Source organism: Alexandromys fortis, unplaced genomic scaffold (assembly GCF_014885135.2).
Source record: "Alexandromys fortis isolate MF-2015 unplaced genomic scaffold, M_Fortis_MF-2015_v1.1 scaffold_33, whole genome shotgun sequence".
NCBI lineage: Eukaryota > Metazoa > Chordata > Mammalia > Rodentia > Cricetidae > Alexandromys > Alexandromys fortis.
In genome coordinates this window covers 2,222,416-2,243,017 of record NW_026067917.1, presented here as the reverse complement: position 1 = coordinate 2,243,017, position 20,602 = coordinate 2,222,416, and the positions used below count along the sequence as shown (strand labels likewise).

General features: G+C 45.8%; 1 protein-coding gene across 2 annotated transcripts in view; it reads right to left on the bottom strand.

The window, feature by feature from the left end:
- Cacnb4 (calcium voltage-gated channel auxiliary subunit beta 4) overlaps nucleotides 1–20,602 on the bottom strand; it is a 249,431-nt gene that overhangs the window by 134,148 nt on the left and 94,681 nt on the right. The gene's annotated exons all lie outside the window — the stretch shown is intronic.

The following is a 20,602-nucleotide window of genomic DNA, read 5'->3' as shown; positions in this document are numbered from 1 at the left end:
GGAGGGTGACTCCAAGCATCCTATCCAGCATAGAGATGCTTCCTGTTTCGCCCGGATCGTTAGTTCCACAACGAACACTGAGCAACATCGAAAAGGCTGCTTGAATGTTTAGAAAGGAGGGTTATCAGGTATTCGAAAGACAGTCGCTCATCCTCTTGAGTCAATGTACAGACGGAAGAGGAAGCAAAGGGGAGATTTTATTTTTGACTATTCATAGAGAGACAGGCATGCAGATACCAATCTCTACCCAACATCTGTACTTTTTGCGGAGGTGATTTAACTGAAAAGGACACTAAGTCATACAGAAAATTGTAATCTCAGTGAAGGGAAGTAGATAGGATACTGAAGGAAAGATCTCTGACATTTCTATGGGAAAAGTTTTCAATATTTTCCTCTCTCTCTCTCTCTCTCTCTCTCTCTCTCTCTCTCTCTCTCTCTCTCTCTCTCTCTCTCTCTCTCTCTCTCTCCCTTCCTGGCAAGATAACGCCCCTGTGTCAGTAGTAGAGTCTGGAGAGGAAGCCAAAAGCCTCCCAGCTTTTAAATGCAAAAATCAAACAGTCTTTTAGTTCAATTTGTTCAACACTCCTCTTTAAGTAGGAGACTAAGATTTTGCTAGAACCCTTTGTCTGCTTCCTGTACACAAACCTTTAACAGTTTGGAAGAGCAGAGAGCATCCCCAACAACTCACCCAGGAAGGTCCAACTCCCTCCTGCTCCACATCCATACTCACACCGCTTTAAGGCAACCTCTATAATGGGGTCACCTGAGATGAAGTTCCCCTACTTACTTAAGGCTGCCTGCTCACCAGTAACAGACGGCAGCCTGACCCGGTAAAAATCTACAGCTCAAGCCGGGTGGTGGTGGCGCACGCCTCTAATCCCAGCACTTGGGAGGCAGAGGCAGGCGGATCTCTGTGAGTTCGAGGCAGGCCTGGTCTACAAGAGCTAGTTCCAGGACAGGCTCCAAAGCTACAGAGAAACCCTGTCTCGAAAAAACAAAAAAAAAAAAAAAAAAAAAAAAAAAAAAAATCTACAGCTCACTCTAGCAAGAACCCAGTTACAATTAGAAAGATTTTGGTAAGGGACAAACATCATTACTAGAGGAACTGCAGAAACCACTGGGGTAAGAAATAACCCAGAAACCCCACCTCGGCTTTGCCACTCCCTTGCCAGCTGACTTGGCCAGTCAGTCCTCACCTCTGTGGGCTTTAGTCTCTTCAGCTGTGACACCGAGGAAGGAAAGAACTCAGAGAATGAACTTTGCAGGTCTGAAGTGCAACATAAACACTTACCAGGGACAACCCTGCTTTGTCAGCCAGAAGGCATTGGCTACAATTCCTGGGCACTCAGCAAGGAGTCACTGGTCCAGACCTGGGGAAAGAGGTCAGTGTCCCAGCCAGTATCTCTGAAAAGCCTAAGACTAGAGCAACAAGCCTAGCCATCAAAGGTCACCCACGAGCTACCAGATAGGCTAGCACAGCCATTCTTCCAGGTCTGGGATGCCCCAACCATTAATGGCTTTCAGCCATACTTGTGCATCTAAATACCTAATCACTTTCAAATCTAAAAGGATGGCAAGGCGACCTGGGTCCTCCAATCTCCCTAGATGACAAGTTCACACAGGATTTTGGCTTCGAGTCTGTGCCTACCCAGAAGACAGCGGGAGAGAAGGTAGGTAGTGCCAGATGTGTGCTGGTGCAGGATGCTGGCCAGTAGACCGCCCAGCTCCCCTAAACTCCAGATTGCAAGAGGTCTGGGCCGGAGGAATTCGAAGCTCAAATCCGTGTGTCAGATTGGGTTGTATTTTAATACAGTATTATTAAGTTTTTGAGAATGGCGTACAATGTATTTCATCGTTCACCCCAACTCTTCCAACTCCTCCCAGATCCAACTCCCACCTCCCCTAACTTCAGGTTGTTGCTTTAATAAACGTTTTAACTAGTGCCAAAAAAAATGTCCTAGCCAGAATATGCAGAAAGCCAAGACATGGTCTTTCTTTCCTACTCAAATTCCCCAAGATAATCCCTTCCTTTACTACTTCACCTGAGAGGACAGCCATTTCCTGATTACTTTTAAACAAGAAACAGTTAAAGAGAGAGAAAAAGAAGTTGTCTGCTTTTAGAAACAACCAAAGTGGGTGAAACACTCCCTGCTGGGAAACTGTGCAAGGATCCGCTGCTCTCCACATCTGGCTGCCCCGTGCACTGTCTGCTAATGCTGTCGCAAAGCCTAAAGACGGAGTGTAAAGAGCAGGGGCTTGCTTCATGAGCGACGCATACGACAGTCTGCCACCTGATTCGGGGCAGGCTGGTCAGGACAGAGGCCCTAAGTCAAGTGCCCTGGCTGTGTTACTCTGTGTAACCCCACCCAGCTCTGGAAGGGCAAGAGTAGATGTGTCAAAGGACCAGGCTGCCTCTGCCTGCTTCCTATGAACCAGAGACAAATGCCGAACTCAGAATCTCAAGCCATTAAGGGACCCCAGAAGTCACCCAATCAAGGCACTTTTCCCACCCAGAAATGATAAGTTGCTTTTTTCAAAGCCTGTATTCTATACTTGCCTTTCTTGACTTGTATTATATGTAATTTGGAGTGTTCTCTTCTTCCCCTGGCCCTGTCCCCACAAATGGCATAACCAGTTTTGCTCTTCCCGCCTCTCCCCCATCTCCATCCTTTTCTCCCTCCCCTCTGTCCCCTTCCTTCTTCTGTTACAGAGGGTCTCACTCTGCCGCCCAGCTATCCTCAAACTTGAAATCTTCCTACCCTGCCTCATGAGTTCTGGGATTAGAGAGGCTCACACCATCACAATCAATTTTCCTCTCCTCCTGCTCTCCTTTCTGTTCGTGTGTGTGTGTGTGTTATACGAGTGTGTGTGCACATGTGTGTGCATATGGGGGGCAGATGTCAATATCTTCCTTAGCTGTGCACCTTTTCTTTTTCTTTTTTTTTTTTTTAAGAAAGTATCTCTCACTAAACCTAGAACTCACCAATTTGGCAGGCCTGAATGGCAGCAAGTTCGGGTACCTACTATCTCCCCTGCATCCCAGCTCTGAGATTATGAATACACACTGTATCTTTCACACGGGTGTTAAGGATCTGGATCTGGGTCTTCGCGCTTGTGTAGAAAAAACACGAGCCACTTCCCCAGCTCCCCAGCTCCCCAGCACCCACCTTCATGATGAAGCTTTCAAGATAGTGAGAGGCCGGAGCATGATCCCAAGAGTTAGCGGTAAAGTAGAGAAAGGTCACCATGGCTGTGACGAGAGAAAACATCCTGTGCTTTCCTACTTCCTCCATTGGGAAAAGTGTCTAATCAAAAGCCAGCCAGAGGCCAGTGAAGCAGTGTAGGTGTCGGTAAAGGTGCTTGTAGTACAAGTTGTGAGACCTAGGTTCGATCCGCGGATAAAGGAGGAAGGAGAAAACTAACTTGCACTCATAAGCTAAGAGCTGCAAACTGAACAAGAGACTGGGAAGTCTGCCCCCTTCGGGACTGGAACCTGCAGAACTACAAGTCACCCAAAGGTCTCAACCCCGTGCTTGAATAGATCCCACAGTGCAGATAAACCTTGGGGAAGGACTTGGTTCTGGGACTACCCAAAGGAGAGAAACAGAAAAAAGAAATTGGAACTGCTGATGGGCCTGGGAACTGGCCATCTCTGTTCTCAAAGGCTGCCTGGCTTAGAAGGTCTGAAAGGTCCCCCAAAGTTTCCTGTTTCACACCATCTCAGGTCCCCAGCATTGGATGAAGAAGTGCAGCAAGGCTATCAGGCTCAAGTTCCAAGAGTCAAATTTCCAGGATATCCCCCACAGCAAGACGTGCGAAGAAACCCAGTATGGTACCTTCATGCTTCTGGCTATGAGTTTTCCAGGCTGAAAGGATAGCAGGACCACTTCCTCCTGGTTCTCTACATCAAACTAAACTGAGCTCACTGGGACACCCGGAAGTTTGTCTTGCAGTGGTATTTCAGTACCACATCTGCCTCTTACAACTGAGTAGCTCCCAAAAACGACAGAGCCTCCCGCAGAGACAGCCACAAATGGGAGGGTGCTCTCCCGACTGGGTTTCTCTAGCACACTTCATTTTACCTCTCCGTACAGGCAGTGGCTCAAGCCAGAAGCTTCTACAGCAAAGCATCTCCCGTAGGCTTCTATGTCTATAAACCCTGCACGGTTCTTACAGAGCTTCGCCTTGGTGTTTGACAAATGCCTCAACTGACTGGATGAGCTGAGGAGATGGCAGGGCCCAGACCAAACCACCTGATGTGGTAGGACATCATTTTTTCCACTTTGTCTTTGTTGGCTTTAGACAGGGTGATCTGTGAGAAGTTACTTTTCTTTACTGAGCCCTGAGGTTCAGCAAACCCAGGGGTTTGTCAGAATACAGAACCAAGTATTTTTGTCTTCTGTTTGTTTGGTGAGGCTGGGAGAGAGGAACAGAAAAGGTGATATGCTATGAGCTGTGAGTAGCCACGAGCAGGATAGTTGGAGCAGTTTTAGAAGCAAAAGAAAGTGATACCCAAGTTTTTTCAGCCAGATTTCTCTGAAATTTAACTCTTCTAAGACAACGTAATTATATATTCTATGGCAGGACTCTTGGAGGTCCCTGAAAGAGGTTGAGGGGTAATGTTTGGACCCAGCAAAGCCAGTCTTCCTGCTGGCCCATGGACTGGAACACAAGCATGATGTCTTTGGCAGGTTAGCCCTGGGAATACACTGCTATTGTGTCCGCGTTCGTGGCCTGTTGGCTGATTTTCTCCTCTTCGCTACAAGCGCTCCCTTACTGTTAGAGCTCTGCACAGCACTGCAAGTGTTAACACCACAGCTTTGATTCTTCCCTGACTCCCTCAGGCAATGTGGCAGAAAGAAGGATGAGAGGAAAACAAAATTTAAATCTAACAACCAGAGACATCATATTCTGCATCCAGCAGTATTTGCTATCGTCTTCTGAGTTTGTCTTCAGCCTCGCTACCCAGTCATGGCCTGGAATCCTCTGGGTCTCATCTGTAACTGCAAGGTAACAAATGGTCCTAGAACTAACGCACTAACGTGGGAAAGACACAGAGGGTAGAGTGGACGAACTGGTTTGTGTTTAAGGTAAGTAGAACAGAAGCAGGGTTGTGTAGACTACCACCTGGAAGGCCCACACAGTGCATTGTGGGTAAAGGCAGTTGTTGGGTCATGCACCTGCACTGGGTGTGTCAATACCTGCCACTGTGTTACAGGGTCATAACGGGAGGTTATGAGGATGACAGCGTATCTCCACGGGCCTCATCCCAACTAGGCAACGCCAAGTTACTCTGCCTTTCTGTGCCTCACTTCTCTCACTTCCAGACTGTGGATCAGACCAAGGTTCTTGTGCAGGTAGAAGAGGCTCATAGGGATGCCAAGCACAGCCTCAGGGCTCCCCCCATGTACGCTGGGCTGCTGCCGTGATTATTCTCACTCTCAGCCTGGGCTCTCGGGTAGCTTTCCTAATGTTTGCACCTGATACAAGGCCTGATCCTGCCAATCCCCACGTAGGTCCCTGGGCTCAGTCACCAAAGCCGAGACTGGCATCCTGCCTCCTGTTGCCCTACTTAACTTCATGCCAGCTCCTTCCGGCTGCCTACCTGCTTGATCTGGCCTGGCTGACTGCTGCTTATGCTAATGTTGGCATGCTTGCTGGAGCGCCTCTACCTCCCAGCATTCACCACTCTCGGTGCCTCTGGCGCGCCCTCCTGCTCTCCAATTGTTTGGTGTTTTATCACCACAACCCCCCCTCAACCCGTTGCCCAGAAAACCACCCTCGGAAAAGCCCTGTAGTGAATGCTACTGACGGTCATCAAGGAGGCGAGAGGAGAGTGGGAAGGACACATGGAAACAGAGGTAGCGATGAAGAGGCGGACACTGAAAACTCCTGAGACACCCCAGGATGAATATGTGGACCAGCCCCCCTCTTCTTCCCTGTCACGTTTGATGGCTTCAGGAGAAAAGACTTCATAATTCATAAAAGAATGAGTGAAGGTAAGGCATATTAAAAAAAAAAAATACCTGTGGCCTACTCAACTTGCCAGTAAATGACAGATTTCACCTGTGATTGACATATTACTCAGAATCTCTCACCTTCTCAAATTTCTGCTGGGGGAAGAAAAAAAATCCATCTCTTGGCAAAACATTCCATAATGCCGCAATTTTCGTGAAGGCGACAGTCTTTATTTTTCAAAACAAACCTAGGAGATTGGCGCACTGGTCTCCTCCCTGTTTCCTAGCCATTGCTGACCCAGTGTTACTAACGCCCCGGTCCAGCTTTCCGCTGGTAGTCACTGCTGCTCACAACCACAGTAAAGACTGGGACACTAAGATCAAGACATGGCTATGCCTCCCCCGCCCCCGCAAAGACAACCGGAGGATGACAGCTACCACGGATATACCAAAGCAAGACCTGGATCATGGAGATGGCTGCCATCAAAGCCCTCACCTTTTGAGAAACACTGATGAGGAATGGGAAGTAATTTGATTCCTTTATCTGCAAAGATTCAGCAGGAGTGGGAGGCAGGAAGGGGGGAGCCCTGCTCCCTCAGCAAAGCTGAAATGAATCAGCTACCGATTCCAGGATGAGTGGTTTGGTTTGGGGACTGGTTTTTACGGTGAAATGTATGCCCTTCCTTTAAGGAAGAGTTTTTCTCTCTGCTTTGATAACCAACCAATAGCAAGGGTCCATTCATTCTTATGAACCACCAAAAATCTCTTCCCAATAGATAGATAGATAGATAGATAGATAGATAAATAAATAAATAAATAAATAAATAAATAAATAAATAAATATCAGATTATGCTGGCTCCCATCAAAAATCTTCTAATGCCTTTTTGCCACTTTGGAATAAAGACCCAAATCCTGAAAATGGGTTAGCATGGTTCCTGCATTTTTCCCTCTTGGACTCCTCATTCTCCACTCTCTCCCCTCTACAGCCAACCCAGTATCCCCGGACACACCCATGTCCATCCACCACTAGGCTTTGTCCATCCTGACCTCTTACTGTGAACTGTACTTCCTCCCAGGAGCACACATGTGTGAAAATGATGACCAGTGTCTATAACCTGCATGTGAGTTCCACGGTGTGTTAGTCAGGGCTCTAATGCTGTGAAGAGACGCCATGTCTGTGACTATGACGATTCTTATAAAGGAAAGCATTTAATTGGGGCTGGCTTACAGTTCCTGAGGTTTAGTCCATCATCGTCATGGCAAGGAGCATGGCAGCACGTAGGCAGACATGGTGCTGGAGAAGGAGTTTAGAGTTCTACATCTGAATCCTGAGGTAACAGGAAGAGAGAGCCACTGGGCCTGGTTTGAGATTTTGAAACCTCGAAACCTACCCCTAGTGACACACTTCCTCCAATAAGTCCACAGCTCCTAATCCCTTCGAAGTTCTGCCCCTCCTGATAACTAAGCACTCAAATCCATGAACCTATGGGGCCATTCTTATTTTTTTAATTAACGAATTAACTTATTTATTTATTTTACATCCTGGTCACAGTTTCCCCCTCCTCCTCTCCTCCCAATCCCTCCCCCAACCCAATGCCTTCTCTGTCCCTACCACCACATATGGGAAGAGAGCCTACAGGGTTCCATTCCTCATCATCATCCCACATAGCATGGTATCTTGTACGTGACTGGCTTTCCACAAATCCAACAGTTCACGACTGCCTTGAATCCTTGCCCTCCTCTGCACCTTAATTGCCAAAACAGTGCAATGACCAACAAAAAAAAATTTACAAAGTAAAATGTGGGGATTTGATTTGTTTTTAGGTTTTGGCTTCATGGTATCTTTTTTAGCTAAGGTAACCATGAGTAGCTCTCACCAAATTACTTTTGTGCTCTTGCTGCGAGGTAGGGGACATGCTCAGATCAAAATGTTTATAAGTCAAATAATCACTGTTTGGCATTCAAGTACTGCTTTAGCAACATCTTTGTTTCAAATAAAAAAATGGCTGACAATGTGCCCATGGAAAGGGTTTGCAGAGGGTTCTTGTTTATTGGTCAGGCAGCTGATTGATAGAGACAAGATTTCAGGCAAGATCTCATCAACTTCCGTGTTTCTATGCTTGCCTGCTGATATCCCCTCTGCCTGGAAGACCGACACCTACACTCTTCCACCCTAGTCCCTGGCTTTTTTTATTTGGTGAACATAATCCTTCCCTCAGGTACAATGTAAATGTCACAAAGACCTTCTTCTCACAGTTAGATAGTACCGTGACCTTCTGCTAAACCCTGGCATCCTCCTGCCTCCATAATCCAGGCAGCCTCATCTAGTAGAGACTGTGGTGTAAGCATACAGAGAAGTGGATGAGCCAGGAATGTGCAGGTCAATTTCAGGGCTACTCAGGATTTAGTAAACCAATCACCAGTTGGAAAATCTGTGTCAGGAACTTAGATCTTAACTGGGCCTGTGTGAGCGTGGGAGCTCTTCTTGAGTAGACTATATGTGCAGGTGGGATGTTGGCGAAGGGCGAGAAGGGAGGAATGAGATAGGGAAGACGGTATTTCCCAAAATGAGATTGTGGAGAAAGACTTAATTCCCTTTCCCTCAAAAGCAAGCACTGTCTTTGGCATCTGGATGCCTTTCACTGACCCAGTGCCTAATACGGTGGCAGGTAAATGACTGAAGTACAGAAAGGTGGTAGAGCAAAGCTAGTGTAGGCAGCACGACAGAACTCCCAGGAAGGAACGTAGCAAGAAGGGGACAGTGAACCTAGCTCCATGTCCGAGCATTGGGTTCTCCACGTGAAACCCTAACTCCCTTCCACTGCCTCTACTGCACCAGATGTTGACTGTGCTCTAACCAAAAGACTGGGAACCCAAGTCATACGCATAATGCCCACACCACGTCCAGAAAAGGATAATGACCGTACCATGTCCGGAAGAGGATAACGGCCGCACCACCACATATTCTTCTGCCTGTTCCTCTGAGGTGTGGACAAAGCAGTTTATGGAGGACCTCACATTAATCCTGAAGATTTAGCAGGATAATGAAACTTCTACATTATTATGTGAAAGATACTTTTATTATCGTAGGATAAATTCTGGGAGGGGGAGATTTTTTTATTGCAGCAACTCAGTTTAACTAAACCAGCTGTGAAGACAATGAAAACACAGAGGGTATTTGAACGAGACAAAGGCAATCCTAAAAATAGGCCCAGAAGATAAATACTAGACTTAGGGAAAGGTAACTCACTAGGTTACATCATATCCTCTACATTTTCTTTAACAAAATGCTAAAAATGTCCCCAGAATGGTCACCAACAGCAAACCCTCCAACTGCCCACCATCCACATCAGAAACAGAATGCTGAGCCTGTGCATTTTCTGAAATAAAAAACAAAATGCTGTGAGCTATACAGAGAGAGAGAGAGAGAGAGAGAGAGAGAGAGAGAGAGAGAGAGTCAAACAGACAGAGAGGAGACACAGACAGAAACAGACAAACACACAAAAATAGAGAAAGAGAGGAGAGAGAGAGACACACACATGGAGGGAAATTTTTACAAAGCCCAAATAAATAAGCTCAGAGAAGAGCTTTGGCCGGAGCCCTTTAGGTAGGTCACCACAACGAGAGCTAGTCACCACTTTTTACAAAACCCTTGAGGACTTGCTCGGAGAGATTTGGGTTTTCAGTATCACTTCTGTTAATTCCCAGACCGCGAGGTCATTTTCGCTGGAGTACTGGATGGAACATTTGTTGGAGCACCGAGTGCAAAGGCTTTCCTCCAGAGGCGTGAATTGGAAACCAACCAAACTACTCAATCTAAATTCCAAATCTCAGAAGTGATTCTCACATCGGATATGCAAGAAAAATAACAATAATCTCCGTAGAAAATAGTACAAATCGGAGAAGAAATAACAATTAAGGCTCAGTTGTACCGAGGGAAAAATAAAAGCTCGTAGACAAGTTGACCCAGTACTCCCTTACATGAGCAGGTGAGTCTCACAGACACTAACAAACTACAGACTTCAGTAACACACATGCTCACACGTGCCTTTGCAAAATTATTTGCCAGTGTGTTTTAGCAGAAAATGAATTTTCACATGTTTAAGAAGGATGGACCAGAGAATTAAAAATAACTGTACCCAAATATTTGCCTATTACATGCCTTGCGGTACGTCTGGCTCACTAGATGTCTGTGTGGGAGGGAACCCTATAAATACTACCTGATCCTCTGATCTTCCGTGCCTCAAAAATCTCTTTTCTTATAAACTGTGAGAGGCAACCATACCATAATTTTCAAAACTGGTAGTTTAAACAAATTATTCTAATGATCCCTGTTAGTTACCTTTTCAACATTAATTAGGTTTAAATAAACAGGCAGCATCACAAAATAGCTAAGCGGAAATCCGTACAGAAGCGCTGTCCAATCACAATGCTCCCTGTGGCTCTCTGACCTACAGGTCCCATGAACACAGAATGGCTGCATCAACAGGCCTTGAGTGTCAGTGGGTAGAGCAAGACACTAACCCACACTAATTATCTATTCCGGAAACTTCAATGATACATCGGTGGGGTTCCCAGAGTACTAACAGCTGGCGTGAGAATCGGAATGTTGTTAATAAGTGTTCAGATTTTCATCACCTAATGAGAAATTACAAGTGTTTCTCAACCGGTTTCCTTCAAAGCCCTCTATTAAAGTCTTAAATTGAAGGGCAGTGTCAGACCGATGGTCCATGGGGCATCTTACTTGAATAGGAAGTCATTAGCCAACACAGCAACTCTGACATCGTTATCCTAGCCTCAATTAAATGAACCAGCTATTAAAAACTGAGGCCCAGAAGAAGAAGGGATGAGCGCACCAACTTCCAAAGCGGCCGTCTTCCACTCCCTTACCCACCAGCTGTCGCTGCATCCATGTGACACCTAGCTGAGCAACAGAAGGGGACCAGTATCAGAAATTATGGGCCGCTTCCTGACAGCACACAACCCTGACCCTGGAAGAGAGTAAGCCCCATGTGCTGGCTCAAGGCCAGCACTCAGCAGGCTGAGGACAGTCTTAGCCACACCGTGAACTGGGGTTTAGCCTGGGCTACATGAGATTCCGTCACAAAAACAAAACAAAAATTAAAACTTTTGTTCATTGTATTTGTCTGCCTCATGCCCTGTTTTCCTATATTTCATTTTGCCTTCCCTGCTACCTATGACTCCAAGCAATGTTAGCTCCTCTCAGGCCAGCTGAAATTCTCCCCCAATCTCCTCCTCGTAGACTGACTCGATATAATGAGCTCTCCGATGTCCAACCCTTTCAGAAAATATTTGCCTTTAAAGCGCTGAATGGAATGGATGTTTCCTTTTAATTATAAAAGGAAAGCATGATTTTAAAGAGGTATTATTGAAAACCCGAGACAGACAGGAATGCAATCTGTAGCCTTCTTACTGAGGCATGAGTACTGTTACTTTGGTGGGGTTTTTTTTTTCCATTTCTGCATGCATTTGTTTTACGTGTAGCATGTGTTCTGTGCAAACTGTCAGATTCTCTCCACAGCAGGGTCAGCCTATCCTCATGTTAGTAAAACCTCGTAATGAACACCGTGCGTCAAGGTCCTGTAATATCTCATATGTGGGCATACTGTGCTCTTCCATTGTCTTAAGTATAAAAATACTAGGATTATACTAGTCTGCAATTCAGATAATTGTCCTGGGCCATATTCCCAGATAATTCTTTGGCCATAGAGTAGGAGCAGTTTAAGCCTCTTGATCACACTGCCAAATTTTGTATGGAAATTTACACACCTATTAGCTCCCTGTGAAGTTCTACCCATAGCCCTATTGCCAGCAATGAGAGGAGAGGAGAGTACAGTCCAATTTTTTATCTTAAAATTACAACTACCTACGCATCATATTTGCCATTTTTTATTGAGTAAATTTGTTTTCTAGGGTCTCGTTTTTAAACTGCTAACTTGCTATGGAATAAATCTCGTGTTGCTGTAGTTTTCCTTTTCATTCTTCCTAATGAATAAGCAAATGTGAATACATGCAATATTTTTGTAAGGATGGCTAACTTAGATTCTCTGGGTGAGGAATTTCCACATCTAAATACTGGAGACTTACAGTGGGTTTCGATCGCTTTCAAGAAACCCCCAGAAACAGCATCTCAGCGCTCTCAGGCATGGCAGACTAGAGTTGCTTACGGAGACATTTAAAACTCCACTTGCACTCCAGAAACCCAAAAGTATTGAAGGCTGTATAGACCAGATTATTCTTTAAAAAACAAAACAAAAAAAAAAAAAAAAACAGCTCCTCTATTAGGTACCTGACTGAGAAGCCACCGGCTCACGACCACACTAGCTAGAATCCACACTCATGGATTGAATGGGCAAGCTATCAGCATAGAGATGAGACGTCCGTGTTTTCCTTCCCCAAACTATGATTTTGCTCCACAGTTCTGGCCTCACCTCTGTGAAGCAACTTGTTCATTATGTGAGGTTGTCTTTTCCAACGTGATACAAGCGCGGTCAAGGCTGCTAGTCTCATTTCTGAGAATGCGCTTCCTTTGCCGGAAAGGGAAGTCATCTACACAGCGGTGCGCCCGGCGCTCTAGCTGAATGTTGGCACAATGTAAGAAGAACACCTGGTACGGATTCTCAAACTGCCACTCCTTTCCATTCACAGCGTCACCCGCAGCCCGTGGGGGCAGGGATGGGAGTCCCTGTTGTTTCCTGATTTACAGCGGAGTTTACAAAATACAAGAAACCACAGCTGGCTCTCCAACCTACCTGCCATCCCACACCCATTTCAGGCTGCCAATCGTGTCCTTGTGAAGCACGCTGGAACTGTCTGCCGCTATTGAAGGCAACACTTTTCCCAGCATAATCCACCTGAAACGGCAGGGTCTTACCTCTGCTCACTCTTGAAACTTGGTTACCTAATACTCCAAAGGGGACTAATGTGGAGAGGCCGGACAGAAGAGTGGTTTGCTAGTCAACAGTCGCATGACCCATTAAGCTGGGATCTACCAGCCTGAGAAAAGCCCAGGCCAATCAGGTTCCCCTGGGGGTTCTTGAACTGGAATGACAGCTTCAGACATCCCCTTCCTGGATGGGGATGAGGGGACGGACAGGACGTGAGAGAGGTCTAAATGAACTGTTATCAACTGGGCGCAGAGGCTCTTCAAGAGTTATTTTCATATTTTTTTTTTCTTCTTGGGTGCTGAACGTAGCCCCTCCCTACCACCACAGAGCCCATCCTGGCAGAGACTTAAACAAGAAGAATATAAATGTTGACAGCCCTCTTGTGCGGTAACTGTTGGGTCAGAGCGAATAGGATAAGCCAAAGTCCTTGACAAATTTACTACTGGAATGCACTCGATTTCCCAGCAAGAAAAAAAAGCAAGGGACGGGCTTCACTTTGGGAAAAAGAGGGGTTCAAATGAATTCTTGCATCCTCTCTGGAAATCAGAACCCACCCCCGTCATTACTACACCAATCAACTCGGGTTCTTGGTAAGAAATTCACTGACAATGATGGATAGACTATTTGAACTTGGAAACTTAAATCTTCATGTGGCAATAAATATTCTTTATGGCATGCTGCTCCAGCCCAGGGAGGTACTTCCAGTGCCTGGCTTCACTGGATTCGGGGAACAACTGAAGTGGACACTCTGTTTTGCTCTGTTTATCGCTCTCCGGGGACTACTTTGCCTGACTTTGGATTGTTTCTTCCACGGACATCACCCTCAGAAACAGCCTCAGGACAGAGAGCCGGAGACGTTACTAAGCACCACGAGCTGTGGTGACGCATCCCAGGGACAGGGACTCTCTTGATGCACTGAGCTAAATGAAAGGAGAAAGAGGCAGGATTAGCAAGTGCACCCGCTCGCTCTGGGGCCTGGAGCTAGCAAACAGGACACCCTCCCCAAACTGCAGTCACAAGGTCGCACCCTCACACCTCAGCCCCAGCAAGTGTCACTGCAAACTGCCACACCAGCACTTACGTTCTTCTCCCTTTATTTCAGGCTCTAAATTTAGTGCCATTTTAGGCGCTGCTAACTCAGATAACTGAGTAAGTGTGCGCAGGGGAGTGAATCACAGATCTGATGAGGCCCACCAACCTCAGCCTCTCCCCTTTTGGAGAATTCCATGTACAGTCACAGCGTCTCTGCTGCGAGGCCTCCCCCACCTTCTGCTACTCATACAGTTTTGCTAAAGACATCTCTTTCCACATTATCCATTAGAGACTCCTTCAACATTCTGAGTCCACAGAATCGTTCTTAAATGTTCTCTTCCTTACCAAATAATTTATTACCAACTGAAATACAACCATATGACAAGCTGATGAGGAGGATACAGTTAAAACAGTCTGGAAATCAATCAGAGTAAATTAAAGTATCTCTCAGACGTTACTAGAGTTGATAAACTGTAAGTTATTGCCACCACATAAAATTTTCCTCAAAAGTCAAAGATGACAAAGGACACCATCAAAGACGAACGAACCGGCTTCGCCTCCAAGAATAACCCTCTCAATGCCTTTTCCATCACTCACTTTCCCAGTTCTTACCCCTCTATACTGAGCCCAGCCTGAGCCTCCTCTGAGTTGACTCAGTATATGAGCATTTCCATTTCACAAACCCTCACATAGAATCCAAACCCTTTCCGTGCTAAGCTGAGGTGGCTAACAGATGAAAGACATCCCAGACTGCTCAGATTACCCAGGCTGCAGAGATTACCTCAGGCCTCCTTCTGGTCTCCCACATTAGCCAGTCTGGGCTGCTACCAAAAGCTACTGTGAACCAGAGGATTAAAAAGGCAAAGATTTAGCCAAGCCGTGGGGCTGCACACATCCCAGCATCCAGAGGCAGAGGCAGGCAGATCTCTGAGTTTGAGGCCAACCTGGTCTACAGAGCAAGTTCCAGGGCAGGCAGAACTGTCTCAAAAAAATTAAAAAATAAATAAATACATAAACAAACAAACAAAAGCAAAGACTTAAATCTCTCCTCTTTGGAGACGGAGACCAAGATGGCGGCATGAGCGTATTTAGTGTTTGTGGGGTTTGTTTTCTGTATGCAAAGGCATAACTGGCAGTATGAAGTGGGTGTGGGGGTCAAGGTCTCAGGGCCACTGTGGTTTTATATTCTTTTCAATGTCACTGTAAGCCAGCAGATAATAGGACCCACAACCCCTGGTCCACAGACTGCAGATGGTTCTGAACTGAAAGAAGCAGCAATTTGGAAATTCATACCAGGTACTCACTGCACTGTCTCCTTGCGCCCCCAGAGGGTACAGACAGGAAGCCCTGATTTCTCTTCCTCTTCTCACAAGGACACTAATCCAGCCTGTTTGTTTAACCCGTTGTTTGTTTATTTGCTTGTTTATTTATTTATTTTTAGGTAAAGCCCAGGCTACCCAGGAAATCACCATATCACCTAGGGTGGTTTTGAACTTGAGATAATCCTTCCACATCAGCCTCTCAAGTGGTGGAATTTATGCATAAAAGTGAGCACAGATGTTAATGCCATCTTGAGGTTCTATCCTCGTAACCTCATTACATCCCAAGGCCCCCACTCCAAATGCCATCACACTAGACATGAAGATGTCAATGTCTGACTTTCCAGGACGACACAAGCATTCAGCCCAAAAGAACGTCCCAGCATTCCATCTATGCCTGTCCTCAGTTTTCCCTAAGTTCACAGGAGTCTTCACCAGGCTTTTAGGCTCTCCTTTTGCCATTAATGACAAATAATAACACATCAACTTCCTGTGTAGCCCAGATGACTGGGCCTCTTCCCACTCCATTCAGTCAGAGGAGTCTCCTTCCTCCTCCTCACTCTGACCTTCCTTGAGTTCAGAGCCCCACGTCTGTGGCCTCAACATAAACCTGCCTCCACACGCTCTCTCGGCTACTGCCTGCTCTCCTTGCTGAGAGCTGCACTTAAGCACACAAGTATGCCAATAACCCCATTAATCTTAAACACCAACTGCTTTTCCCTGGCCTCCCTTTCCAGCCATAACCCTGAGTTTGCCTGTCCTGCAGAGCCCATACCCATACCCCATAGATAGAGTGTATCCATCCCCACCACTGGCCCCAAGTCTTCATTTCTTCTGCACTCATCCCTTATGGTAATCTGGCCTTCGCCTTCACCTCTGACTCAAAGGGTTCTGACTCAAAATCTCGTGATGAGCTCAGTCACGGTGTCTAAGAGTCCTCACAACTCCCAGCCATGCTAACCTCCCTTCTGCTGCCGCTTCTGTCCCTCCATGTTGGTGGCATGTCTCTCTGGCTTTGCTTCTACTTCCCAGGTCATTGTTTTTCAAGTTCCTTTGTTGGAACTTCACCTCCGGTCACCTCTCAAATATTTCAGAACTCTACCTCCAATACTAATGATCTAAAAATAGATATACCTACTCAAATCTAGGGTTCCAAAACCACCTATTTGGCTGCCAGGAGACATCTCTCCTTTGATGCCCCACCGCACAGCTATGCTGGACTCAGCAGGTCCAATACAAATGTATCACCATTTTCTTCAAATGTAATGTATTTGTAATTTGTAATTCAAATGCAAATGTATTTGTAAGAAAGAATGACAGCATCTGCCCAGCTGTATGGCTGGGAAATGTGGAAGCCATTCCTTACTACTCCGTTCTTCCTTGGTACTGAACTCCAGGTTGCTATCATTTACCCTGACAGTGGTTGAACACCGTTTCTCTTCAATTCCTTCAGTGTAGGACTTCCCTGCTTTTCCCTAGTTCTCACCTCCTTTCTGGTCATACTGCAAATTTGCACGCCACACGCATCTATCCACTGAACAGCGACCCTGTCTCCAATTGATAGCTGAAATGGTAACCATGGTAGCCGATCAATGAGGTAAAGTGTGACTTCCTGGGCTGGCAAGATGGCCCAGGGCATAAGGGAGAACCTCCATTCAGTTTGCTCACCTGGTGAAAGGAAAGGAATGCACCCCCACAAGCTGTGCATTGACCTCTACACAAGTGCAATGGCACACATGGGCGCACACACACACACACACACACACACACACACACACACGCGTGCGTGCAAGTGGCCTTGACCCATGAGAATCTAAGTAGCAAGAAAACTTACTTTGAAGGACAGGCCAAGGTACTCAGTCACCAACACTCCTGCCCCACTGGGGAAGAGAAAGTGAACAATTCTATCTGAGGACAGGCTTGGCTCAAGCAAACTCCTGCGACTTCCAGGGAGAACCCTGAGTTCCAGGAGAGAAAGGAAGCAGGCTGCATATGGAGAAACTGTCTACTCAGCTGAGCTGAAGTTGAAGGTGAGCCAAGAGAGAGGATGCACAAAGCCCCAAGAGTCGGCTTGACCTCAGTTTAAGACTCTCTCTAGGAGTACCCTAAGAGAGTCGTGCATGGATCTAATCTACATGGGAAGTAGAAAAAGACAAGATCTCCTGAGTAAATTGGGAGCATGGGGACCATGGGAGAGGATAGAAAGGGAAGGGAGAGGAAGGGAGAAAAATATAGAGCTCAATAAAAACAATAACAAATTTTTAAAAGAATTTAAAGACTCTCTTTAAGACTCTTGACATACATATTTGTGCATGGTGTGTGCATGTATTCACAAATGTGCAAACGTGTGGCCATCAGGATGGAACATTAAAGCAACTAATGCTTTAAGGAACTTTCAGTAAAACAGTGAAGAGAAAACAAATACAGTAACCACTGGCAGAAACTACTGCCTGGGGGAATTCTCTGGAAGGTTCGAACTTCTTAATACAAAGTTTCTGGTCTCTCCAGAAACATTATGACTCCTTCCCAGACATCATTAACAATGGTTCTTGGGCTGTTCAAATGCAGGGCAGCACCCCAAGGAAGCTCTAGCCTGGCCATTGGGATATCCATGACATGTCAGAGATGCCATGCTCATGCTCATGTCTTACTTTATCCCAACTGGGACTCAGTCTGTCACCCAAGAGGACGCCGACACGCTCAGCATTTAGGCAGTGTTAACTGAACATCAAGCATCCTTTGACTGGCTTTCACTTCTCCAGAGTCAGCATCAAGCTGTGTCACCAAAGAGGGGATAAAAACATTCTACTTCCTAAATGTTTTTTGTAAGCCATACAAACAGAAAAACCTCAGTTCCCTGAACTGTCAAAATGACACCTTCATCAGCTTCCAAATTCAGTAATTACCACCTCATGCCCACTGGCAGAGCTGACTGAGTGGATCTCACAAGATTCTTAATTCTGGTACATTCTTCAGAAGTGTGAGAAATCAGGCCATGAACACCTCGAATAAGGTCAGAAAGATTCAGGAAGTCTTTATCCACAAGTTTCCTCTTGTTTAGCAACACGGTTTTGATGTATACCTATATCCAGAAGCACCCTAAGAGACAAATAATTTGGAGATCCCATTTAGGTTTGACTCAGGAAACCCAGATTACACTTAAAGACAAGAATAAAAGGTTGGGACCCAGAAGAGATGGTGGTCACAGCAGCAGAGGGAAATTAAGTCAAACCAGATAGTTCGCAGGGAAAATGGTCACAGTGCAAATGGACCAATGTCAAGTTAAAACTACTTAGGCCGAGTAGAAGACAAACTATCAGAGGGACCAAGGAAAGAATCAGAGAAAAAGGCTAGCTCTAAAGGCTACTTTATACACACACAGAGAGAGAGAGAGAGAGAGAGAGAGAGAGAGAGAGAGAGAGAGAGAGAGAGAAGAGAGAGTCAAAAGCTAGGGGCCATTTTTATAGCTGAAATGAACTGATAAATCCAAAGGAATGCATCTGAGCACAAACAGGCTGGAAAGCCAGATGTCCTGATGATACAGATTCTGGAAAAGGGTCCCCGATCCACAGGATGTCTCACAGTGATCTCCGTACAGACCAACAGACAGGGCATTCAAACCCGATTCCTCCCAGCTTGCAAATCCTTATGATTTTTGTGCCCAAGCAAAAAAGAAGAACAGGAAGCAGACTTAGACTTGAAGCCCACATGCTGATTAAACAAGGAATTAGATATATTTGCAGAAACTGGCTGCAATGTTTGCCAAAGTTTATACTCAACAAAACACATTCTAGAGTACTGCTGGCCCTCTGAGCTGGCAACCACGAGTGCCGAGAGGTTGGCAAGCATCAGTGCCAAGGTAACTGCCAAAGCAACTTTCCCCTTAGACACACACCAGGAGTGTTCTTCAGTCCCTTGTGGAACAAAAACTTTAATATGTGCTTTGAAAACTCTCGGGCTCTCAGCCAGTGAAACTAAGCCACAATGCCAAGGTTATTGCGAGGTCAGAAGAAAAAACGTCTTTCATGGACTATTTCAGTATAAGGTCTGTGGCTGGTAGCTGTTCAGAGACATGCTTAACATAAAGGGAAGGCTAATACGCTAGACTTAATAAGCATTAGCCAAAAAAAATCCTTTGAACTTACACATGAACTAATGCACACATCAATAGTATCACCAAGTCCACATCCTAGGCGAGCCTGGCACTGGAGCTGAGCACACTACCCACCCCAGTAGTGCCCATTAGAGCTATTGGTGGTTCCTGAGATGAAGAAAAATGGTCCTTGAACTGGCTTAATTAACTGTGTCCCCAAGAAAATTTGTATCTATCAAATTATTAGAGGTGCTGACCTCTCAAAGAAGTTCAAAGTCTGCCAAAGGGGCAGTAGCTTTTACTTTTATAGTCAGAGCAGGTCCTTATGCAGAAGACTGCCTTCATTTTGTTATTGTTGTTGTTGTTGTTGTTGTTGTTGTTGTTGTTGTTGTTGTGTGTGTCCATATGGGAGGAGCACACTTGCTCATGAGGTCCCATGTGAAGGATAGAGGTCAGCACTGGATCTCTCTCTATCACTCTTCATCTTATTTTTATTGCTATTAGAATGGTTTCTTAGATGGTTTTGGTTGAGATAGGATTACATCACTTCCCCATCCTTTTCCTCGCTCCACCCCTCCCGAGTCCTCCTATACTCCCCACTCTCAAGTTGATAGCTTTTGTCTTTGATCTATTTGTTCCATACACACACATATAAAATCGGCTGAATTCATTTCTGTTGTCTGCAATTTCGAGGCTGACCGCTCTCATTGGACAACCAATAACGGAGCACCTCCCTGGGAAGAACTAATTCGGTAATCAATATCTACCTGTGGCTCTTTTGTCTAGGCGTGGGACACTGTAAAATTTTCCCCCTTCCCCATTAATATGCCCATTGATATTACTATTTCCAACTTATTTTGAGACAGGTTCTCTCACCGGATCTGGAGCTCACTGTTTCAGCAGGACTAGGTTTCCCAGGAAGACCCAAGGACCTGCTCACTGATGCGTCCTCTCCCAACAGTGCTGCCCAACTTCTGCATAGATGTGGAGATCCAAACGCAGGGCATCATGCTGGCATGACAAGTCCTTTACCCCTGAAGCCATCTCCCCAGCCCTTGTTTTCTTTCTATCCATTGATTCCAGCCACAGAAATGATGTGGGAGTGTCATATATCAATCTGTTGATTTCATTGGTTAAGTAATAAACACACTGCTTGGTCTCATAGCTTAGAACATAAATGGGAGGAGTAAACAGAATAGAATTCTGGGCGGAAGAGGAAGTGAGGTCAGACTCTGCTCTGCTCCCGGACAGCATGGACGGAGGCTAGAATCTTCCCGGTAAGCGCACCTTGG